Here is an 8,293-nt window from a genome sequence, read left to right as displayed (position 1 = left end):
TTGTGGTATTTAAATACTCCGAAATTACCATCTCTTTTAAGGGTCTGAGCAGGTGGTGGAGCGGGTTAAGGCGTACCTGTTATGCCAGTTGCTGGAAGGCTTCTGTGCTGGCTAGGGTTCGAGTCTCCTGGTGGGAAAGTGTTCTAAAGTTGTATACTTCACTCTCGTGTTTAGGAAAGTTGTGCCTTAAGTTCATAGACACAGTGTTCTCCCATATTAACAGGGACTTGATGAAATAAACGTATAAATGACCCCTCACTTGCTCTAGTGCTCTTGGGAGGTGGTGATCATTGTGGTATTTAAATACTCCGAAATTACCATCTTTTTTAAGGGTCTGAGCAGGTGGTGAAGCGGGTTTAGGCGTACCTGTTATGCCAGTTGCTGGAAGGCTTCTGTGCTGGCTAGGGTTCGAGTCTCCTGGTGGGAAAGTGTTCTAAAGTTGTATACTTCACTCTCGTGTTTAGGAGTGTTATGCCTTAAGTTCATAGACACAGTGTTCTCCCATATTAACAGGGACTTGATGAAATAAACGTATAAATGACCCCTCACTTGCTCTAGTGCTCTTGGGAGGTGGTGATCTTTGTGGTATTTAAATACTCCGAAATTACCATCTCTTTTAAGGGTCTGAGCAGGTGGTGGAGCGGGTTAAGGCGTACCTGTTATGACAGTTGCTGGAAGGCTTCTGTGCTTGCTAGGGTTCGAGTCTCCTGGTGGGAAAGTGTTCTAAAGTTGTATACTTCACTCTCGTGTTTAGGAGAGTTGTGCCTTAAGTTCATAGACACACTGTTCTCCCATATTAACAGGGACTTGATGAAATAAACGTATAAATGACCTCTCACTTGCTCTAGTGCTCTTGGGAGGTGGTGATCTTTGTGGTATTTAAATACTCCGAAATTACCATCTCTTTTAAGGGTCTGAGCAGGTGGTGGAGCGGGTTAAGGCGTACCTGTTATGCCAGTTGGTGAAAGGCTTCTGTGCTGGCTAGGGTTCGAGTCTCCTGGTGGGAAAGTGTTCTAAAGTTGTATACTTCACTCTCGTGTTTAGGACAGTTGTGCCTTAAGTTCATAGACACAGTGTTCTCCCATATTAACAGGGACTTGATGAAATAAACGTATAAATGACCCCTCACTTGCTCTAGTGCTCTTGGGAGGTGGTGATCTTTGTGGTATTTAAATACTCCGAAATTACCATCTCTTTTAAGGGTCTGAGCAGGTGGTGGATCGGGTTAAGGCGTACCTGTTATGCCAGTTGCTGGAAGGCTTCTGTGCTGGCTAGGGTTCGAGTCTCCTGGTGGGAAAGTGTTCTAAAGTTGTATACTTCACTCTCGTGTTTAGGAGAGTTGTGCCTTAAGTTCATAGACACAGTGTTCTCCCATATTAACAGGGACTTGATGAAATAAACGTATAAATGACCCTTCACTTGCTCTAGTGCTCTTGGGAGGTGGTGATCTTTGTGGTATTTAAATACTCCGAAATTACCATCTCTTTTAAGGGTCTGAGCAGGTGGTGGAGCGGGTTAAGGCGTACCTGTTATGCCAGTTGCTGGAAGGCTTCTGTGCTGGCTAGGGTTCGAGTCTCCTGGTGGGAAAGTGTTCTAAAGTTGTATACTTCACTCTCGTGTTTAGGAAAGTTGTGCCTTAAGTTCATAGACACAGTGTTCTCCCATATTAACAGGGACTTGATGAAATAAACGTATAAATGACCCCTCACTTGCTCTAGTGCTCTTGGGAGGTGGTGATCTTTGTGGTATTTAAATACTCCGAAATTACCATCTCTTTTAAGGGTCTGAGCAGGTGGTGGAGCGGGTTAAGGCGTACCTGTTATGCCAGTTGCTGGAAGGCTTCTGTGCTGGCTAGGGTTCGAGTCTCCTGGTGGGAAAGTGTTCTAAAGTTGTATACTTCACTCTCGTGTTTAGGAGAGTTGTGCCTTAAGTTCATAGACACAGTGTTCTCCCATATTAACAGGGGCTTGCTGAAATAAACGTATAAATGACCTCTCACTTGCTCTAGTGCTCTTGGGAGGTGGTGATCTTTGTGGTATTTAAATACTCCGAAATTACCATCTCTTTTAAGGGTCTGAGCAGGTGGTGGAGCGGGTTTAGGCGTACCTGTTATGCCAGTTGCTGGAAGGCTTCTGTGCTGGCTAGGGTTCGAGTCTCCTGGTGGGAAAGTGTTCTAAAGTTGTATACTTCACTCTCGTGTTTAGGAGAGTTGTGCCTTAAGTTCATAGACACAGTGTTCTCCCATATTAACAGGGACTTGCTGAAATAAACGTATAAATGACCTCTCACTTGCTCTAGTGCTCTTGGGAGGTGGTGATCTTTGTGGTATTTAAATACTCCGAAATTACCATCTCTTTTAAGGGTCTGAGCAGGTGGTGGAGCGGGTTTAGGCGTACCTGTTATGCCAGTTGCTGGAAGGCTTCTGTGCTGGCTAGGGTTCGAGTCTCCTGGTGGGAAAGTGTTCTAAAGTTGTATACTTCACTCTCGTGTTTAGGAGAGTTGTGCCTTAAGTTCATAGACACAGTGTTCTCCCATATTAACAGGGACTTGATGAAATAAACGTATAAATGACCCCTCACTTGCTCTAGTGCTCTTGGGAGGTGGTGATCTTTGTGGTATTTAAATACTCCGAAATTACCATCTCTTTTAAGGGTCTGAGCAGGTGGTGGAGCGGGTTAAGGCTTACCTGTTATGCCAGTTGCTGGAAGGCTTCTGTGCTGGCTAGGGTTCGAGTCTCCTGGTGGGAAAGTGTTCTAAAGTTGTATACTTCACTCTCGTGTTTAGGAGAGTTGTGCCTGAAGTTCATAGACACACTGTTCTCCCATATTAACAGGGACTTGATGAAATAAACGTATAAATGACCTCTCACTTGCTCTAGTGCTCTTGGGAGGTGGTGATCTTTGTGGTATTTAAATACTCCGAAATTACCATCTCTTTTAAGGGTCTGAGCAGGTGGTGGAGCGGGTTAAGGCGTACCAGTTATGCCAGTTGCTGAAAGGCTTCTGTGCTGGCTAGGGTTCGAGTCTCCTGGTGGGAAAGTGTTCTAAAGTTGTATACTTCACTCTCGTGTTTAGGACAGTTGTGCCTTAAGTTCATAGACACAGTGTTCTCCCATATTAACAGGGACTTGATGAAATAAACGTATAAATGACCCCTCACTTGCTCTAGTGCTCTTGGGAGGTGGTGATCTTTGTGGTATTTAAATACTCCGAAATTACCATCTCTTTTAAGGGTCTGAGCAGGTGGTGGAGCGGGTTAAGGCGTACCTGTTATGCCAGTTGCTGGAAGGCTTCTGTGCTGGCTAGGGTTCGAGTCTCCTGGTGGGAAAGTGTTCTAAAGTTGTATACTTCACTCTCGTGTTTAGGAGAGTTGTGCCTTAAGTTCATAGACACAGTGTTCTCCCATATTAACAGGGACTTGATGAAATAAACGTATAAATGACCCCTCACTTGCTCTAGTGCTCTTGGGAGGTGGTGATCTTTGTGGTATTTAAATACTCCGAAATTACCATCTCTTTTAAGGGTCTGAGCAGGTGGTGGAGCGGGTTAAGGCGTACCTGTTATGCCAGTTGCTGGAAGGCTTCTGTGCTGGCTAGGGTTCGAGTCTCCTGGTGGGAAAGTGTTCTAAAGTTGTATACTTCACTCTCGTGTTTAGGAAAGTTGTGCCTTAAGTTCATAGACACAGTGTTCTCCCATATTAACAGGGACTTGATGAAATAAACGTATAAATGACCCCTCACTTGCTCTAGTGCTCTTGGGAGGTGGTGATCTTTGTGGTATTTAAATACTTCGAAATTACCATCTCTTTTAAGGGTCTGAGCAGGTGGTGGAGCGGGTTAAGGCGTACCTGTTATGCCAGTTGCTGGAAGGCTTCTGTGCTGGCTAGGGTTCGAGTCTCCTGGTGGGAAAGTGTTCTAAAGTTGTATACTTTACTCTCGTGTTTAGGAGAGTTGTGCCTTAAGTTCATAGACACAGTGTTCTCCCATATTAACAGGGACTTGATGAAATAAACGTATAAATGACCCCTCACTTTCTCTAGTGCTCTTGGGAGGTGGTGATCTTTGTGGTATTTAAATACTCCGAAATTACCATCTCTTTTAAGGGTCTGAGCAGGTGGTGGAGCGGGTTAAGGCGTATCTGTTATGCCAGTTGCTGGAAGGCTTCTGTGCTGGCTAGGGTTCGAGTCTCCTGGTGGGAAAGTGTTCTAAAGTTGTATACTTCACTCTCGTGTTTAGGAGAGTTGTGCCTTAAGTTCATAGACACAGTGTTCTCCCATATTAACAGGGACTTGTTGAAATAAACGTATAAATGACCCCTCACTTGCTCTAGTGCTCTTGGGAGGTGGTGATCTTTGTGGTATTTAAATACTCCGAAATTACCATCTCTTTTAAGGGTCTGAGCAGGTGGTGGAGCGGGTTAAGGCGTACCTGTTATGCCAGTTGCTGGAAGGCTTCTGTGCTGGCTAGGGTTCGAGTCTCCTGGTGGGAAAGTGTTCTAAAGTTGTATACTTCACTCTCGTGTTTAGGAGAGTTGTGCCTTAAGTTCATAGACACAGTGTTCTCCTATATTAACAGGGACTTGATGAAATAAACGTATAAATGACCCCTCACTTGCTCTAGTGCTCTTGGGAGGTGGTGATCTTTGTGGTATTTAAATACTCCGAAATTACCATCTCTTTTAAGGGTCTGAGCAGGTGGTGGAGCGGGTTAAGGCGTACCTGTTATGCCAGTTGCTGGATGGCTTCTGTGCTGGCTAGGGTTCGAGTCTCCTGGTGGGAAAGTGTTCTAAAGTTGTATACTTTACTCTCGTGTTTAGGAGAGTTGTGCCTTAAGTTCATAGACACAGTGTTCTCCCATATTAACAGGGACTTGATGAAATAAACGTATAAATGACCCCTCACTTTCTCTAGTGCTCTTGGGAGGTGGTGATCTTTGTGGTATTTAAATACTCCGAAATTACCATCTCTTTTAAGGGTCTGAGCAGGTGGTGGAGCGGGTTAAGGCGTATCTGTTATGCCAGTTGCTGGAAGGCTTCTGTGCTGGCTAGGGTTCGAGTCTCCTGGTGGGAAAGTGTTCTAAAGTTGTATACTTCACTCTCGTGTTTAGGAGAGTTGTGCCTTAAGTTCATAGACACAGTGTTCTCCCATATTAACAGGGACTTGTTGAAATAAACGTATAAATGACCCCTCACTTGCTCTAGTGCTCTTGGGAGGTGGTGATCTTTGTGGTATTTAAATACTCCGAAATTACCATCTCTTTTAAGGGTCTGAGCAGGTGGTGGAGCGGGTTAAGGCGTACCTGTTATGCCAGTTGCTGGAAGGCTTCTGTGCTGGCTAGGGTTCGAGTCTCCTGGTGGGAAAGTGTTCTAAAGTTGTATACTTCACTCTCGTGTTTAGGAAAGTTTTGCCTTAAGTTCATAGACACAGTGTTCTTCCATATTAACAGGGACTTGATGAAATAAACGTATAAATGACCTCTCACTTGCTCTAGTGCTCTTGGGAGGTGGTGATCTTTGTGGTATTTAAATACTCTGAAATTACCATCTCTTCTAAGGGTCTGAGCAGGTGGTGGAGCGGGTTAAGGCGTACCTGTTATGCCAGTTGCTGAAAGGCTTCTGTGCTGGCTAGGGTTCGAGTCTCCTGGTGGGAAAGTGTTCTAAAGTTGTATACTTCACTCTCGTGTTTAGGACAGTTGTGCCTTAAGTTCATAGACACAGTGTTCTCCCATATTAACAGGGACTTGATGAAATAAACGTATAAATGACCCCTCACTTGCTCTAGTGCTCTTGGGAGGTGGTGATCTTTGTGGTATTTAAATACTCTGAAATTACCATCTCTTTTAAGGGTCTGAGCAGGTGGTGGAGCGGGTTAAGGCGTACCTGTTATGCCAGTTGCTGGAAGGCTTCTGTGCTGGCTAGGGTTCGAGTCTCCTGGTGGGAAAGTGTTCTAAAGTTGTATACTTCACTCTCGTGTTTAGGAGAGTTGTGCCTTAAGTTCATAGACACAGTGTTCTCCCATATTAACAGGGACTTGATGAAATAAACGTATAAATGACCCCTCACTTGCTCTAGTGCTCTTGGGAGGTGGTGGTCTTTGTGGTATTTAAATACTCCGAAATTATCATCTCTTTTAAGGGTCTGAGCAGGTGGTGGAGCGGGTTAAGCCATACCTGTTATGCAAGTTGCTGGATGGCTTCTGTGCTGGCTAGGGTTCGAGTCTCCTGGTGGGAAAGTGTTCTAAAGTTGTATACTTTACTCTCGTGTTTAGGAGAGTTGTGCCTTAAGTTCATAGACACAGTGTTCTCCCATATTAACAGGGACTTGATGAAATAAACGTATAAATGACCCCTCACTTGCTCTAGTGCTCTTGGGAGGTGGTGATCTTTGTGGTATTTAAATACTCCGAAATTACCATCTCTTTTAAGGGTCTGAGCAGGTGGTGGAGCGGGTTAAGGCGTACCTGTTATGCCAGTTGCTGGAAGGCTTCTGTGCTGGCTAGGGTTCGAGTCTCCTGGTGGGAAAGTGTTCTAATGTTGTATACTTCACTCTCGTGTTTAGGAGAGTTGTGCCTTAAGTTCATAGACACAGTGTTCTCCCATATTAACAGGGACTTGATGAAATAAACGTATAAATGACCCCTCACTTGCTCTAGTGCTCTTGGGAGGTGGTGATCTTTGTGGTATTTAAATACTCCGAAATTACCATCTCTTTTAAGGGTCTGAGCAGGTGGTGGAGCGGGTTAAGGCGTACCTGTTATGCCAGTTGCTGGAAGGCTTCTGTGCTGGCTAGGGTTCGAGTCTCCTGGTGGGAAAGTGTTCTAAAGTTGTATACTTCACTCTCGTGTTTAGGAGAGTTGTGCCTTAAGTTCATAGACACAGTGTTCTCCCATATTAACAGGGACTTGATGAAATAAACGTATAAATGACCCCTCACTTGCTCTAGTGCTCTTGGGAGGTGGTGATCTTTGTGGTATTTAAATACTCCGAAATTACCATCTCTTTTAAGGGTCTGAGCAGGTGGTGGAGCGGGCTAAGGCGTACCTGTTATGCCAGTTGCTGGAAGGCTTCTGTGCTGGCTAGGGTTCGAGTCTCCTGGTGGAAAAGTGTTCTAAAGTTGTATACTTCACTCTCGTGTTTAGGAAAGTTGTGCCTTAAGTTCATAGACACAGTGTTCTCCCATATTAACAGGGACTTGATGAAATAAACGTATAAATGACCCCTCACTTGCTCTAGTGCTCTTGGGAGGTGGTGATCTTTGTGGTATTTAAATACTCCGAAATAACCATCTCTTTTAAGGGTCTGAGCAGGTGGTGGAGCGGGTTTAGGCGTACCTGTTATGCCAGTTCCTGGAAGGCTTCTGTGCTGGCTAGGGTTCGAGTCTCCTGGTGGGAAAGTGTTCTAAAGTTGTATACTTCACTCTCGTGTTTAGGAGAGTTGTGCCTTAAGTTCATAGACACAGTGTTCTCCCATATTAACAGGGACTTGATGAAATAAACGTATAAATGACCCCTTACTTGCTCTAGTGCTCTTGGGAGGTGATCTTTGTGGTATTTAAATACTCCGAAATTACCATCTCTTTTAAGGGTCTGAGCAGGTGGTGGAGCGGGTTAAGGCATACCTGTTATGCCAGTTGCTGGATGGCTTCTGTGCTGGCTAGGGTTCGAGTCTCCTGGTGGGAAAATGTTCTAAAGTTGTATACTTCACTCTCGTGTTTAGGAAAGTTGTGCCTTAAGTTCATAGACACAGTGTTCTCCCATATTAACAGGGACTTGATGAAATAAACGTATAAATGACACCTCACTTGCTCTAGTGCTCTTGGGAGGTGGTGATCTTTGTGGTATTTAAATACTCCGAAATTACCATCTCTTTTAAGGGTCTGAGCAGGTGGTGGAGCGGGTTAAGGCGTCCCTGTTATGCCAGTTGCTGGAAGGCTTCTGTGCTGGCTAGGGTTCGAGTCTCCTGGGGGGAAAGTGTTCTAAAGTTGTATACTTCACTCTCGTGTTTAGGAGAGTTGTGCCTTAAGTTCATAGACACAGTGTTCTCCCATATTAACAGGGACTTGCTGAAATAAACGTATAAATGACCTCTCACTTGCTCTAGTGCTCTTGGGAGGTGGTGATCTTTGTGGTATTTAAATACTCCGAAATTACCATCTCTTTTAAGGGTCTGAGCAGGTGGTGGAGCGGGTTAAGGCGTACCTGTTATGCCAGTTGCTGGAAGGCTTCTGTGCTGGCTAGGGTTCGAGTCTCCTGGTGGGAAAGTGTTCTAAAGTTGTATACTTCACTCTCGTGTTTAGGA

This window comes from Procambarus clarkii, chromosome 17 (assembly GCF_040958095.1).
Source record: "Procambarus clarkii isolate CNS0578487 chromosome 17, FALCON_Pclarkii_2.0, whole genome shotgun sequence".
Classification (NCBI taxonomy): Eukaryota; Metazoa; Arthropoda; class Malacostraca; order Decapoda; family Cambaridae; genus Procambarus; species Procambarus clarkii.
This window is presented reverse-complemented; position numbering follows the sequence as displayed.